Below are 17,185 nucleotides of genomic sequence, written 5' to 3' on the forward strand. Positions count from 1 at the left end.
ACATTTCATATAAAGAGAATATGTGGCCTGTTGTGTCTAGCTTCTTTCACTTAGCATAATGTTTTCAAGGTTCACCTATGTATGCGGAAATGTGTATTAATACTTTATCCCTTTTTATGGATAAATAATATTCCATTGTGTGGGTATGACACATTTTATTTGTTCATTCATCAGCTGATGAACATTTGGATTGTTTGTACTGCTTCATTACTATGAATAATACTACTCTAAACATTCTTATACAAGTTTTTGTGTGGACATATATTTTTAATTCTCTTGGGCATATTCCTAGGAAAGGAATTACTGTGTCGTATGGTAACTTCATGTTTAATCTTTTGGGGAACTGGTAGACTGTTTTATAAACTGGCTGAATCATTTATAACCCTACCAGGCAATCTAGGACACTGCTGATTTCTTTACATTCTTGCCAACACTTGTTACCAGGTGTTCCTAATAGGTGTGAAGTGGTATCATATTGTGGTTTTTATTTGAATTTCACAGTAGCTAGTGATGTTGAACATCTTTCCATGTGCTTATTGGGCACTGTTAACTCTTCTTTGTAGAAATGTGTATTTATAGCCTTTATTTTAAAATTAGATTATTTGTTATTCTTTTTTAATGATTAAGTTGTGAGAGCTCTTTATATATTCTGGATACTAGGCCCTTATCAGATTTATGCAAATATTTTCTCCAATCATGTAGATTGTCTTTTTGTATTCTTGATGATGTCTTTTGCAGTGCAAAAGTTTAAGTTTTACAGAAGCCCAATTTATCTATTTTTTGTGCGTTATATCTAAGAAATTGCCTAACCCAAGGACATGAAGATTTACTATATGTTTCTACTAAGTATTTTATAGTTTAGCTCTCATATTTAGGTTTATTATTCATTTCGAGTTAATTTTTGTGTATGGTGTAAGAAAAGCTCGTTTATTCCTCCAATATTGCTTTCTTTTTTGTTAAATAGATACTTTATAATATATAATAATAATTCCTTTGTTGTTTTTCTTATACATTTTTATAAGTTATCTTCTTCACATTTGTCCTGGAGACTATAATTTTAAGACTATATCTTAAAACAATCTAGTTGGGATTAATTTCAAATAGCATACAAAGTCTCTGCTTCAGTATAGCTCTTTCTTTCCCCCTCATTTGTGCTGCTATTGTCATAGAAATTACATCTTAATTATAATATTATCAACACAGTTTTATAGTTATTGCTCTTTGTAGTTGGCTTTTAATTAGAATTAAAGAAGAGTTATAAACAAAAATAGATTTTTACTCTCTTTCACAGGTGTGTATGTAGTTACCTTTACCAGTGTTTTTTATTCCTTCATGTGAATTTGAGTTTCTCTCTAATGTCCTTTCATCTCAGAATGAAGGATTTCTTTAACTTTTCTTATAGAACGGGTCTTCTAGCAATGATTTCTATCAGTATATCTGCACCTGAAATGTCTAAATTCCTTTGTCTTTTGAAGGATAGTTTTGTTGGATATGGTTGGTAGTCTTTTTTCCTTTTAGTAATTTGAATATAATATTCTACTCCATTCTGGCTTTCATGATATCTGACAACAAATTGGCTGTCGATCTTATTGATAATCTATTATATAGCATGAGTACTGTTGCTGCTTTCATTATCTCCCCTTTTACTTTGGCTTTTGACAGTTTCATTATGAATCAATGTGTGAATTTCTTTGGCTCTATTCCAATTGGAGTACATTAAGATTTTTGGATGTGAATAGTAATATTTTTCACCTACTTTGAAAAGTTTTCAACCACTATTTCTTCAAATGTTCCTTTTTGTCCTTATTCTCTCTCCATTCCTTCTGGGACTCTCATCATGCATATGTTGGTATACTTGATGGTGTCCCACACATCTCTGAGGCTGTGTTCTTTTTCTTGTTCTTTTATTTGTTTTGCTCCTAAGACTGGATAATCTCAATTGACCTATCTTTAAGTTCACTGATTCTTTCTTCACCAGTTCAAGTCTGTTATTGAGCCCCTCCAGTGAATTTTATCTCTCAGATATTGTACTTTTCAATTTCGTAATTCCTAATTTTTATAATATTTAAATCTTTATTGATATTTGATAGACACAATTATCCTTTAATTATTTAGATATGATCTTTATACTTCTTAAGCATATTTATAATAGCTGGTTTAAAGATTTTTCTAATAAGTCCAACATTTGAGATTCCTAAGGGATACTTTTTATTGCTGTTTTTCTTTTTTCTGTGTTTAGGCTATATTTTCTGTTCTTTTTCATATTTTTTTGTTTGAAGTGGACATGTAAAATATTATGTTATAATATGGTAACTCTGGAAATCAGATTTCTTACTCCCTAGAGTTTATTGTTATTGTTGTCTGTTGTTGCAACTGCTGCTGCTGTTGGTTCTGCTGATGGTAATTCATGTTTATACTTTTTTTATTATTCTTTCAGCATATTATGGAGATACAAATGTTAAGGTTACGTATATTGCCCATGCCCCCCCCCCTCAAGTCAGAGCTTCAAGCGTGATCATCCCTCAAACGTTGCACATCTCATTCATTATGTTTGTAAATACCCATCCCCTCCTCCCCCCTCCCTACTGCCCAACACCCAATAAATGTTATTCTTATATGTCCACTTAGGTGTGGAGCCATTAATACCAATTTTCTGGTGAGTACATGGATTAATAGAATGTGGTATATGTACACCATGGAGTACTATTCAGCTTTAAGAAACAATGGTGATATAGCACCTCTTGTATTTTCCCGGATAGAGCTGGAACCCATTCTACTAAGTGAAGTATCTCAAGAATGGATAATTCATGTTTATTTAGTGACTTTTCTGGACTAATTCTTTGGAGGGTGTGTGTGTGTGTGTGTGTGTGTGTGTGTGTGTGTGTGTGTGTGTGTCTACTGAAGGCTCTGCTTGATTCACTTAATGGATACTTAATAATTGAATTAGAAATTTTCTTAAATACCTTGAAACAATAAGTCTCCCAGCCTTTGCTAAAGTTGAAAGTATATCTTTAATGTGCCAGCAGGCAGTTCACAATTCTACCTTGGCCTTCAATTCCTGACTGCACAGAGCCTCAAGGTTAGCCAGAAGAGAGTGATTGGGTCTTCTCAGGTCTTTCCAGGCCATACACACAGCCCTGCACATGTACATCTCTTTCTAGATTCCCAGAATATCTATTACATTATTAAAGGTCCCTATGGATACCTTTTAGGATTTTTGTTCAGCAATAGCCTGGCTAATATTACTGCCTGAGACTGCTGTTGTGTTAAACAATTGGCACTTTTTTTTTTTGACAAATGTCCATGGGATAGAGCTGCTTTCACAGAGCTAGCTCTGAGTCAAGCCAAGTAAAGACAAACCTTGCTAATGGAGCTTTTCAGGAAACTGCCTACTGTATAGGTCAAACAGTAAAAATTTTCTTGAAATGGAGCTTTTGAAGCTCCAGTGGCTGCTATACTGCTGATTTTCACAACTACTCTAGTTGTGAGGTCATTCATTTTGATGCGACCACAGACCAGGGCTGTGGGGTGGGGGTAAGGTGAAATAAAATAGAAATAGGAAAAACTGAATCATCACAGTTTTGTTTTTCAAGATTTGGTTTTGTTTTCTGGGGTGTTTTCTTTTTTATTTTTAAAGAAATTTCTGTAAGCCTTTGGTAAATTCTAGAGTTCTTAAAAAGTTGGCTTTGTCAATTTTTGCCAGTGTTCTCATTGCTTTTATAGAGGAGAGGATTTTTGGAGGTCTTTCCTCCACAATTTCAGAAATATTTCTCCCCTCCTTTTTTTAAATATTGCACAAATATGCCTATTACCATAGTCCACACAAAATGAGTTTTTCATTAGCATGTTTTCATGGAATAAAACACCATTTTTATTCATAAGAGTTGACTTTGATTAACACAAAGTAGAAAATTCTAATTTACTTCCCCTAATTTATAGAGATAGAAATACAAACAATCTCAAAACTAAGTATTATAGAGATGGTAAGGAAAATCTAAATATTGCTACTCTAGCTAGATTGAATTTATATTAAAGTATTTTATTGTACTTGGGTTTGGATTTTTTAATGGAGAGTGAGGGACATAGTAAAAATGAGTTATAAAACCTTATAAGAGAGTAACATAAATATTCAGTTATGATATAGTCAGGTGCCAGATATATATTGTTTGTAACTTTCCAGGCCTAGTTTTTAAGCACTTTAATGCCCAATTTTCTAAGCACTGATAATCATCCCTAGACTAGTTAAATACAATTTACTTTTTATGAATGTATAAGGGATGGTTTTGCTCTGTCTCAACTCAGATGAAGAGTGCAGTCTGGTTCCAGTCAGTGCCCCACAAACACAGGTGGGTTGGGAGGGAGTAGTTACTTTCCTCTCCGCACCACCACCACTGCTGTGGGTGTCTAGGGCCTACCCTTAGGGTGTTTCAGGTGGCCGAGGCTGTTGAAGTTATGTTGTCTTTATGTAGTCATATGTGGATATGCTCAGGCCATAGCCAGGCCTGGGGCATGTCTGGATGCTCCTTCTATCCTACCCATCACTCTAGATCTGGATCTTCCATTCCAGGACCCACCAATCTCTCTTCGTTCTCATATCCCCTATGAGACTCTTTTTCATCCAAAGGGTTCAAAAACTTTCTGTAGCTCTTGTGGAAAAGGAAAACTCATTCTTTTGGTTATATAGTCTTTCATTTTTCTTTTCTGCTCAGCAGAACTTAAATTTCAAGAAAAGTCAACTTTGGGGGGAGAAAAGAGGAAGGAAGAACACTGAAATACCTCTTAATATTGAGGGCTTGAGAAAGAAATTTAGCCTCATAAAAGACATCTTTATACCCCTTAGTTTTGTGCCTGTGAAATTCTTCCCTGCTATATAAAAATGTATTGTTTTAGTTAATATTGTCATTTTACTACTAACCTTAGTAATGTACTTAGTATTATAATGACCTGTCCTATTACTTTTCCTGGCTCAGATAAATTTAGCCCTAATTCCATGGCAGATCTTTAAAACTCTCAATCTGCCTCTACCCTCTTGGATGCCAACACTTTCCTTCTCTAAAGAGAAATCATCTTGCCACAGCTATCTTGCAAGAAGAGCCCAGGCATCTCCTCTCACAGGGAAGGGCCTTTAAAAACAGTCCCTGCCTCACAGCCAAAAGATCTGAGTGATGATGATTGCATGGCCCCCTTCATCCAGTAATTTATTTTGGATCCAGAAAAGCTTAAAATGGCCAATAATGGCAGTAGATCTTCACTAATGTTTAAACCTGTTATGCGTTGTAACAACCTGTTATGTGTTGTCCAACTGTAGTATCTAAAATTTCTTTAGGCATCATTACAAGTGGCTTCATTTTATCTTCAAATTTTAAAAGAATCACCAAAGATTATTCTTCTAGACTATTGATGCTCACTCGTAAGAGGCAAATGTCCAATTTTCCAGCTTTATTCTGGTAGAACATAAATTTTATTTATTGATAATAAATTATTTTCTTAAAGAAGGCATTACATAAAAATTCATGGAATGAAAGTTTCACAGTGTGCTTCATGCCTATATTTCCTCTACTACAAAAATAAGATTAAATCAATCCACTTTAGAAAACAAGAGGGAAAAACAAAAACAGTAAAAAACGTGTTTGTGTATGTCAATCAGAACTGTGAAAATATTCTGTGCTTATAAGAAATTCAAATTTCCTGCCATTTTTCTAATACCCTTTCAAATCTGGTCCCAACTTCACTTGCCTTTCTAAACTTCTATCCCAATCTATTCATCCATTTCATGTTGTCTCTGTCTAGAAATCCCATTACAGTTTTTCTCTGCCCATTTCCTGAAAGGTTAAATTCTAGTGCCATCATTTCTATGAAACTGCATTCTTTTTTCCCCATTGACTTTATCTTCTATTCCAGGGATCAGATGCAATTAGAAACATCATTCTATGCATTTGCCTCTAGGTTGCATGAGAATATTCTTGAGGGTAGGGCCTATAACTTCAAAATCTGTGATTCCCCAGGACCTAGGAGACTTCCTCCTACATAGAAGTAACTTCATAAATGTTTCAATGAATAAATTACAGGACAGCAGATGCTACAGAGGACAAAAGCAAGCAATTGACTATCTCTGTATAGATTATGGTCTAGTACACCAGTTTAAAAATAGGCACATACTTGTTGAAACAAGCGATTTAAGTGTTATTTCAAAACCGAATAGTAGACTTTCTTTCCCTTGATGCATTTATTTTGTATTAAAGATGAAGGGTATTTCCCCACACTTGTCTTTAGTGACCCAGTCCTACTATAAGAAATGTCAATCTTCTTGGTTTGAAATACTAATTAATCATTTATTTGTTATAACCCTAGGATTTTGGAGCACACCTACTTTAACTTTTTACAAATTGGTTAAAAAAAATAACTAAATCAACTTCTCCAAACAATTCTAGAATTGCCTAACAGCTTAAAATATAATTAACTCATATTTCAAATAAAGGGGCCCAACAATGCAGCTGAAATGTCACTGCTCATCAGTGGTTGTTACTGAGTCAGAGAGTGCCACGAATTGAATATTCTTGCCAGGGCACAACCCTGGTCCACCCTCCCTTGCTGCTGCCTTGCTGTGTCACTCACGTTGAAGTCTGCCAACAATCCAGGGAAGTTTCCTACAGTGTTAAGAACTATTCCTCACCAGCATTCTGAAGTCAAGGTTTTTTGTGTGTTTATTTTTTTTAAAAAAATACCAGTGCCCAAATGTCTTTGGACAAGGTTTCTGGCACAGACATGTTCAGGAAATAGGGAGGGAGGAACACCTATTTTATATTTTAAGTGAAAAAACACACAAGAACATTACGTAATAACAAAAAGCAAATGGTTGGCTAGTGGTGAAGTTCAAGTTCTGCATCGCTGTGACTTTATTTTGGACGTAGAGGAAGCAATCATGGGTTCTCAAGGTGTAGCAGCAACAACTAAAGGATAATTTCACTAGACCGCTTAATTTAATAGACTTAAAATGAAACATGTCAATGTTAGAATTGAGGAAATACTACTTATTTTCTGTTCCTAGTTACAAGGGAAAGAAATTAATTAACAGCAGATGTGCAGTAGAATAACAAGTGTTCTACTCATCTTTGCCTATGTAGAACATAACCCTGTAGCCCAATATATAGCAGAAACTTTAAAATTATTGAATGAGACTAAGTTTTCCAGATGAGTTAGCCCCCCGTGAGTTAGACCACTCTCTTGGGGCATATTCTCCCTGAGTAAATTGTAAAATTAAAAAACCTGAATCTTTATGAAATCTTTGTAAAAACAGAGAAGCAGTTCTAGATGCTTCCACCTACTCCTAACAGAGTGGGGGAGAGGTGGTGGAGTGAAAGCACACTTTGGTACTACCTTAAAGTTTATTTGGAACTTCATATTTAACTTTTAAAAAAATAACTTTTGAATTTTTCTTATAAAAATCTATTATTGTAGCACACATATATTTAAAAATTATTTACTATTGAGTAAAATTGGCACCACCCTCCTACCCAAGTGGGAGTACTTTACTTATCCTATGGCTTTGAGAACCCAAAATCTTACTACTAGAGAACTTGGAAGACACTAGAAGCAGGTTTCTAGATCCTCTTCTATTCTCAACCTTAGTAAAATTTTCTTGTTTCTTTTTTTTAATCTTTGTCAGCTAGCTAAGTTGAAAAGCAAATTAATGTTAATGTTATAATGGGTTCTGATATTTCAATGTATGCCCATTTTATAGGAATATCTTCAAGATAATTTCCTAATCCAAAGTAAGTATTCTAAAGGTGAGGGTTCCAGGAACTATAATAGATGTTGATGGAGATACTTTTAGCTAAACACTGAAGTTCTCCTTCTGATGGTCATCAAATTACATCACTTCCTACAAAGTCTACCACACACAAGGCCTTCCCTATATTTTCATGGTCTGTCTAATACCAATTCTTCTACTACTTGGAAGAATGATCAATAGCTTTTGAGTACTTACTTTAAGCCAGGCATTGTGCTAAATACAACATTGTGGTTCCAGGACTTGAATCCAAGCAGTGTAACTCCAGAACCTTACTTATGCTAGTAATTTTACTCAGTATATTGTATTAACTCCAAGAAGAATACTTTGATGTAAAGTATGTGCTTTTCTTTTTGAGATTATTAGTCACTAATCTCAATTACTTTTGCCTCATTTCATAGACTTCTGCTTTCCAAATTCTTAATCAATTTATTCTCTAATCTCTTAATGTACTCTTAATATTAATTCATGCTCCCAAACCCTGAAAAAGATCTGATCAGATTAGTTCTGATTTAAAGTAGAAAAATATATATTATAAAATCTAGGGCTTTACATTTGCCATCAAGTGTCCTAATATAGTTACTATTAATAATTTGTGACCCTGGGTAAGTTTTATCTTTTCTAAACTTCAGTTTACTAAATGACATATATTTCTGTCAGTGAGAATAAAATCAGTTAGGAAAATAGCTTGCTTGACATCAGTTTGTATTTGAGTTTATTTTAAGTTTAAAAAATAAGCACTTAGCCGGGCGCGGTAGCTCACGCCTGTAATCCTAGCACTTTGGGAGGCTGAGGCGGGCGGATTGCTCAAGGTCAGGAGTTCGAAACCAGCCTGAGCGAGACCCCGTCTCTACCAAAAATAGAAAGAAATTAATTGACCAACTAAAATATATATATATACAAAACATTAGCCGGGCATGGTGGCGCATGCCTGTAGTCCCAGCTACTCGGGAGGCTGAGGCAGTAGGATCGCTGAGCCCAGGAGATTGAGGTTGCTGTGAGCCAGGCTGACGCCACGGCACTCACTCTAGCCTGGGCAACAAAGTGAGACTCTGTCTCAAAAAAAAAAAAAAAAATAAGCACTTATTCTAAATTTAATTCTCACACAATAGCTATTTCTCAGTCTCTACATTTGCATTGATTTGACATGGTAGAAGATCCATGAATATTGTTGGAGGATTCATAACACATATGAAATTAATTTTAACATTATCACTGGTAGTGATGGTTATCACCACTCATTTGTAAGTCCTAGGGAAGAAAAAAATATTTAAATTGAAAGTATGTATTAGTCCAAAAAAGGGTAAATTTCTCAATAATGTATATAGACTTAACATATTATAATTATTATTATTATTTTTTATTTTTTTTATTTCAGCATATTATGGGGGTACAGATTTAAGGTTTCAATAAATGCCCATTTCCCCCCTTCCCCCAAAAGTCTGAGTCTCCATCATGACCATCCCCCAGATGGTGCGCATCTCACTCATTATGTATGTATATACCCGCCTCCCTCCCCCCTCCCACCTGCCCAATACCCTATTACTGTAGTACCTATGTGTCCACTTAGGTGCTACTCAGTTAATACCAGTTTGCTGGAGAATATATCTGGTGCTTGTTTTTCCATTCTTGGGATACTTCACTTAGTAGTATGGGTTCCAGCTCTAACCAGGAAAATATAAGATGTGCTATATCACCATTGTTTCTTAGAGCTGAATAGTACTCCATGGTATATATATACCACATTTTATTAATCCATTCTTGGATTGATGGGCACTTGGGCTGTTTCCACAGCCTTGCAATTATGAATTGTGCTGCTATAAACATTCGAGTGCAGGTGTCTTTTTTGTAGAGTGTCACTGGATCATTTGGGTAGATGCCCAGCAATGGGATTGCTGGATCAAATGGTAGATTCACTTATATCGCTTTAAGGTATCTCCATATTGCTTTCCACAGAGGTTGAACTAGTTTGCAGTCCCACCAGCAGTGTAGGAGTGTTCCTCTCTCTCCGCAACCACGCCAGCATTTATTGTTTGGAGATTTTTTGATAAAGGCCATTCTCACTGGGGTTAAGTGATATCTCATTGTGGTTTTGATTTGCATTTCCCTGATGATTAGAGATGATGAGCATTTTTTCATGTTTGTTGGCCATTCTTCTGTCTTCTTTAGAAAAGTTTCTGTTCAAGTCCTTTGCCCACTTTTTAATGGGGTTATTTGATTTTTTCTTCCTAATTTTCGTGAGTTCTAAGTATATTCTAGTTATCAGTCCCTTATCGGATGCATAGGATGCAAAAATTTTCTCCCATTCTGTAGGTTGTCTGTTTACTTTCATGACTATTTCTTTGGCTGTGCAGAAGCTTTGTAGTTTGATCATGTCCCATTTATTTATTTTTGTTGCTGCTGTAATTGCCTTTGGGGACTTCTTCATAAACTCTTTGCCCAGGCCGATGTCTAGGAGAGTGTTTCCAACTTTTTTCTCTAGAGTTCTAATAGTTTCATACCTTAGGTTTAAGTCTGTTATCCAGCGTGAGTTGGTTTTTGTAAGAGGTGAAAGGTGTGGGTCCTGTTTTAGCCTTCTACAGGTGGCTATCCAGTTTTCCCAGCACCATTTATTGAAGAGGGATTCTTTTCCCCAGTGTATGTTTTTGTCTGCTTTGTCAAAGATTAGATGGCTATATGAGGATGGTTTTATATCAGGATTCTCACATCTGTTCCACTGGTCAATATTCCTATTTTTGTGCCAATAAAATATTGATTTTATTACTACACCTTTGTAGTATAGTTTGATATCTGGCATATTAATGCCTCCCATTTTGTTTTTGTTGCCTAGAATTGCTCTTGATATTCGGGGTCTTCTTTGGTTCCATACAAAGCGTAAAATTATTTTTTCTATATCTGTGAAGAATGCGGATGGGATTTTAATAGGTATTGCATTGAATCTGTAGATCAGTTTGGGTAGTATAGACATTTTGATGATATTGAGTCTGCCGATCCACGAGCATGGTATGGATTTCCATCTGTTTACATCCTCTGGTATTTCCTTCCTCAGTGTTTCATAGTTCTCCCTGTAGAGGTCTTTTACGTCCTTGGTTAAGTATATTCCTAGGTACTTTAATTTCTTTGTTGCTATTGTGAAGGGAATTGAGTCTTTGATTTGGTTCTCAATTAGATTGTTGTTGGTGTATATGAATGCCTCTGATTTCTGTGTATTGATTTTGTATCCTGAGACTTTACTAAATTCATTGATCAGTTCCAGGAGTTTCTTGGTTGAATCCTTGGGGTTTTCTAGATACAATATCATATCATCAGCAAACAGTGAAAGTTTGATCTCTTCTGCCCCTATTTGGATACCTTTGATTCCATTTTCCTGTCTGATTGCTGTAGCCAAGACTTCCAGCACTATGTTGAACAGAAGTGGAGATAGTGGGCAGCCTTGTCTGGTTCCAGTTCTAAGTGGGACTGATTTCAATTTTTCCCCATTCAGTATGATGTTGGCTATAGGTCTGTCATATATGTCTTGTATCATTTTTAGGTATGTCCCTTCTATGCCTATTTTCTTAAGTGTTCGTATCATGAAAGGGTGTTGAATTTTGTCAAAAGCTTTTTCTGCATCTATTGAAAGAATCATGTGGTCTTTGTTTTTGCTTCTGTTGATGTGGTGAATTGCATTTATAGATTTACGTATGTTGAACCATCCCTGCATCCCTGGGATGAAGCCCACTTGGTTGTGGTGGATTATTTTTTTGATAAGTGTCTGGATTCGGTTAGCTAAGATTTTGTTGAAAATTGTTGCATCTATATTCATTAGGGATATTGGTCTGTAGTTTTCTTTTTTTGTTGCATCCTTTCCTGGTTTTGGTATCAGAGTAATATTCGCTTCATAAAAGGTGTCGGGGAGGTTTCCGTTCTTCTCGATGTTGTGGAATAGTTTCTGCAAGATAGGTACTAGTTCTTCTTTGTAAGTATGGTAAAATTCAGGTGTGAAGCCATCTGGACTGGGACTTTTCTTTTTAGGGAGATTTTTAATTGCTGTTTCTATTTCAGCTGTTGAGATTGGTCTGTTCAGGGAATCTATTTCTTCCTGGTTGAGCCTAGGGAGGCTGTGTGTTTCTAGAAATTTGTCCATTTCCTCCACATTTTCTAGTTTGTGTGCATAAAGATTTTTGTAGTATTCATAAATTGTATCTTGTATCTCTTTGGGATCAGTTGTGATATCTCCTTTTTTATTCCTGATGGAGCTTATTAGAGATTTCTCTTTTCTGCTTTTCGTTAGCTTAGCCAATGGTGTGTCAATTTTGTTTATTTTTTCAAAGAACCAACTTTTTGTTTTATTAATCTCCTGAATAGCTTTCCTGTTTTCAATTTCGTTTAGTTCTGATTTGATCTTGTTGATTTCACTTCTTCTGCTGGGTTTGGGGTTGGTCTGTTCTTCTTTTTCCAGCTCTTTGAGTCGTTTCATTAGATTGTCTATTTGTGATCTTCTTGTCTTTTGGTTATAGGCATTTATGGAGATAAACTTTCCTCTCAGAACTGCTTTAGCTGTGTCCCAGAGGAGTTGATAACTTGTCTCTCCATTGTCGTTTTCTTTATAGAACTTTTTTATTTCCGTCTTGATTTCTTCATTTATGAAGTAATCATTTAGTAGGAGGTTGTTTAATTTCCACGTTTTTGTGTAGAAATGTGAGTTTCTGTTAGGGTTGATTTCTACTTTTATTCCACTGTGATCTGAGAAGGTACATGGTATGATTTCTATTTTTTTAAATTTCTTGAGATTTTCTTTGTGTCCTAGGATATGGTCAATCTTAGAGAATGTCCCGTGAGCTGATGAGGAGAACGTATATTCAGTGGATTTTGGGTAGAATGTTCTATAGATGTCTGTCAGACCCAATTGGTCTAGAGTTTTGTTTAAGTCCATTATTTCTTTATTAATTTTCTGTTTGGAGGATCTGTCTCATGCCGTCAGTGGGGTGTTGAAATCTCCGGCGATTATGGAGTTGCTATTAATCCATTTGCTTAGCTCCAGTAAGGTTTGCTTTATGAATCTGGGTGCACCTAAGTTGGGTGCATATATATTTAAAATTGTTATCTCTTCTTGTTGGACTGTGCCCTTCACCATTATATAATGACCCTCTTTGTCTTTTACTACTTTTGTTGGTTTAAAAACTAAATCGTCTGAAATTAGAACTGCCACACCAGCCTTCTTTTGGCTTCTATTTGCTTGGAATATTGATCTCCACCCTTTTATTTTTAGTCTATATGCATCCTTGCAGGTTAGATGTGTTTCCTGAAGACAGCATATACTTGGCCTGTATTGTCTTATCCATTCAGCCAGCCTATGTCTCTTGAGTGGAGAGTTTAAGCCATTCACATTTATTGAGAGAACTGATAGGTAAACTAGATTACTGATTATTCTGTTGGGTTGGATGTTGTTGCTATGAGTTCTGTCTTGAGCCATTGTAATATCTGGCCTTTAATATCTTTGGGTTTGGGTTGTTTTTATATTCGTGGGTTATTATTATGATGTTCCGTGCATAACGCTGTTTTAAGTACTTCTTGTAGGGCTGGTCTTGTCTTGGTGAATTATCTGAGCCTTTGCTTGTCTGAGAATGTTTTTATTTCTCCTTCATATACGAAGCTTAGTTTTGCAGGGAATAATATTCTAGGCTGGGCATTGTTTTGTTTTAAAAGAGTGAGAATGGGGCCCCAGTCTCTCTTTGCTTGTAAAGTCTCATTAAAGAAGTCTGATGTTATTCGAATTGGCTTTCCCTTGTATGTTACTTGCTTCTTTTGTCTTACAGCTCTCAGAAGGGCCTCTTTAGTTGATACTTTGGTCAGTCTGATGACTGCATGTTGTGACGTCTTCCTGTTTGGGTTGAATCTCCCAGGGGTCCTCTGAGCTTCTTGAACTTGTATATCAAGATTTTGAGCAAAGCCTGGGAAATTTTCCTCTATTATATCTTCAAACAGCTTGTCCAACCCTTGAGTGTTGTCTTCTTCCCCTTGTTGTAACCCTATGACCCTCACATTAGGTTTCTTCACATAATCCCACAGCTCTTGTAGGCTTTGCTCTTTTTTCTTGTTTCTCTGCTCTATTTCTATGACTGATTTATTTAATTGGAGGGTGTTATCTTGAAGCTCTGAGATTCTTTCTTCTGTTTGATCTACCCTGTTCTTGAGACTTTCCACTGTATTTTGTAGTTCCTTGAATTGATTCTTCATTTCCAGGAGTTCGGTTACACTTTTCTTCATTGTGTCTATTTCTTTTCCCATATCCTGGAGGCTTTTTGTGGTTTCTTTGTGTTGGTTATTGAGTTGTTGTTGCAGCTGGGTGAGTGTTCTTATGATCCACATACGAAATTCCTCTTCTGTCATATTGGTTGCCTGATTTTGGTTGGTGTCCGTTTCTAGGGGGCTGGTGCTCCTCTTTGGGGGTGTGTTTTCCGTTTGGTTCTTCATATTTCCTGAGTCCTTTCGCTGATTTCTTCCCATGTCGATCAGTTGTTGTTTCTTTCCTTAGGTTATTGTTTGGGTATTCACACACCTTGTTTAGTTTCTGAGGCGTTAGGTGCTGTCTGTGGGTGAAATTGGACCACTCCCTGTATATTGAATCAGTGGGTGCTGTGGAAAGACTGTGCAAGATGCCGTCCTTGTCAGTAGGTGGCGTTTGCTTGGAGGAACAGGCTATAATGTTGATTTTGTGTCCTGTTAACAGCTCTTGTTCTGGTCGGAGCTGGGTTGGGTAAGCCTGCCCTCAGGCCGTTAGCAGGGATCAAAGTTCTGTTGTCTGCTTCCAGGGAAAGCTGTCTGGGCGGGGCTGGAATGGTCCTGCTCAGCCAGAAAGTCTTGGTGTGGGGGTGGGGCTGTCTGAGACCCGCAGTCTGGAGCAGGCCTCGCTTCTTTCCACCCTCCCCAACTCCGCAGCTACTCCTAGGCCTCTGCCAGCAGGCCAGACCACAAGCCACCAGGCCTCCCCGGACTGTGATGCCGGTGGGGAGGTTCCCTGCACAGGAACGCCACCTGGGTTGGGCGCACGGCCTCCTCCTGGGAGGAGGGTTGCCCTCTAGGACGCCAATCTGCCCCTGGAGCACACACACCTCAGTAGGCTGTTCACGTATAACCCTTCTGTGCCCCGGGCAATGCTAGCCCTCGGTGCAGGGGATCTGGTCTGCAGGTCCGACCTCTGGCTCCCAGAGTTCAAACTGTATCCCCACCAGGGAGAGGATTTCCCATCCCAATTCACCCACAGGCAGCCCAAGCTGGGTCTATGTCTCTCAGTCTCTGAGTCGGCACCGTTCTCCTGGGAACTCAGTGCCAGCAGCACCTGGGAGGGCGGGCGGGTAGGGAGCTCACAGTCTGAGTTCCCCTGAGTCAGCTGTACGGTCCCAAGAGGGAAGGTCCCGTTCCCTGGAGGTGCCTCCGGCTGGTGGCTGTATTGTCTCTCTGGGCAGCCGCGGGTAGGGTCGGCTGAGGGGAGGAGGAGGCAATATGGTGCCTGCTGCGCGGCTCCGGTCTGTGCACACGGAGGTGCCCGGAGGAAGTTGGGAACCTGGTGCCACATCTGCTACAGGCTCACCGCTGGCTGGTGGCGCGGCGGTCTCTGGGCTGGTGTCCGCAGGTCTCTCCACCCACTGGGGAGCCCACCAGCAGTCCCAAATGCAGGGGAGGGGAAACAGCAAATCCACTTACCCTTGCCGCTGGTCTCCAGGCTGCTCCGGTGGTCTCAGCCTCCAGTTCTCCTCCGCAGCCTCCTCCCGTGGAGTCTCCCAGGGTCTCAGGTACCCCTCCTTCTGGCCCTTGTCCGCTGTATGCTCGTCTTCTTGCTTCTTTCCTCTAATTTCTGCTAGAATCTGTCTTTTCTGCAGAGACACTCTGTCTGGCGGTGTTATTCGTCCGCCATCTTAATTATTATTATTTTTTTAAACACGGTCTCACTCTGTTGCCCAGGCTAGTGTATGGTGGCATCATCATAGCCCACTGTAACTTCAAGCTCTTGGGCTCAAACAATTCTCTTGCATCAGCTTTCTGAGTCTGGGACTACAAGCACATATCTCCATGCCCAGTTAATTTTTCTGCTTTTTTACAGATGGGGTCTCCCTCCAGCTTAGGCTGGTCTCAAATTCCTGGGCTCAATAGAGCCTCCTGCCCTGGCCTCCCAAAGACAGGTGTGAATCACCACACACAACCTCATATTATAAATATATTTTAACCTCACTTTATTTAAATTAGGTATTTTACACTTTTTCTTTTTGTTTTTTTCTAATTAAATTGTAATTTCCTCGAATGCCATATACAGATATGCATATGCATATATACTGTACATATATATGCACACATATATACATACACACATTTGTGCATATATACATACATTATATATATTTTTGAAAATGAAGTAATTTGGAGAAACATTGTTGGGAAATTATTTATTGTAATTTTTAAATACCTAAGCATCGATCAATGTTTACTGGTTACTGTGTAAGTTTCAATTGATCATACTGAGAGGCATTAAACATAACTGAGATATACACAGGATAGTGATATGTACACAGGAAAGACACTTTTTGGCAAGAAATGAAAGCATTAAATGGAGGCAAAGGAAGCTAAGCAATGTCTAATGGACTTGAACTGTGATCCCAACACAACTTTTCTAGAGATTTATTTATGTTAATTTTGATGACAGAACTAAGAAATGACATTATGAAAGCTAAAAACAGGGGGAAACAGGATTTTTTGTTGGAGACTAAGATCCTCCACATTCCAACGAACTTGTCCTATGCATGGGGCCCCGGAAATAGCCTAAGACGAAAATAGCACCCAGCCCTCCAGCTATAGTTCCCAGAAGAATGCATTCCATGACGTGCTTGCTCCAGGGCATGCTACCTGCAATTGTTCCCGACCCCCAGCCAGGTTGGGGCTGAGTGATCATTCACAAACAGCTGCCGGTGCCATTGGGATGCTGATTGGGGCTGATTGGCCCACGGAAGCCTCATCATCCCCCCACTCTATTTTTCTGTTTCTACTTTCTTGTTTTCTGTATATAAAACCTACTAAAAATCCAAGTAAAGTAGACCTTGACAACCATTTGCTTGGTCTCATTCCTTTCTCTCGCCCATCTCTTTCAGGCACGGTCCCCCTCGCCCCCCTCGAGTAACAAAAGGTCCCGCGGGCCGGGACAAGTGGTGCCCAACGTGGGGCTCAAGGTACGGACCTTTGTCGGATGACGCCGCAGCAAGCTCCTCGGCCAAGAAACCCCTAGAGAGACCTCCGTTCTGCAGCTCACAGAATCGAGGGTCTGGTGAGTAGATTTTTTACATTGTCATCCCAGTCAGATGGGCCATTCATTGTCTAAACAGGCCCTTTTTATCAAGGATCTTACTGCCTCACTCAGAGAGAGAG

This window comes from Microcebus murinus, chromosome 11 (genome assembly GCF_040939455.1).
Source record: "Microcebus murinus isolate Inina chromosome 11, M.murinus_Inina_mat1.0, whole genome shotgun sequence".
Taxonomy (NCBI): Eukaryota; Metazoa; Chordata; class Mammalia; order Primates; family Cheirogaleidae; genus Microcebus; species Microcebus murinus.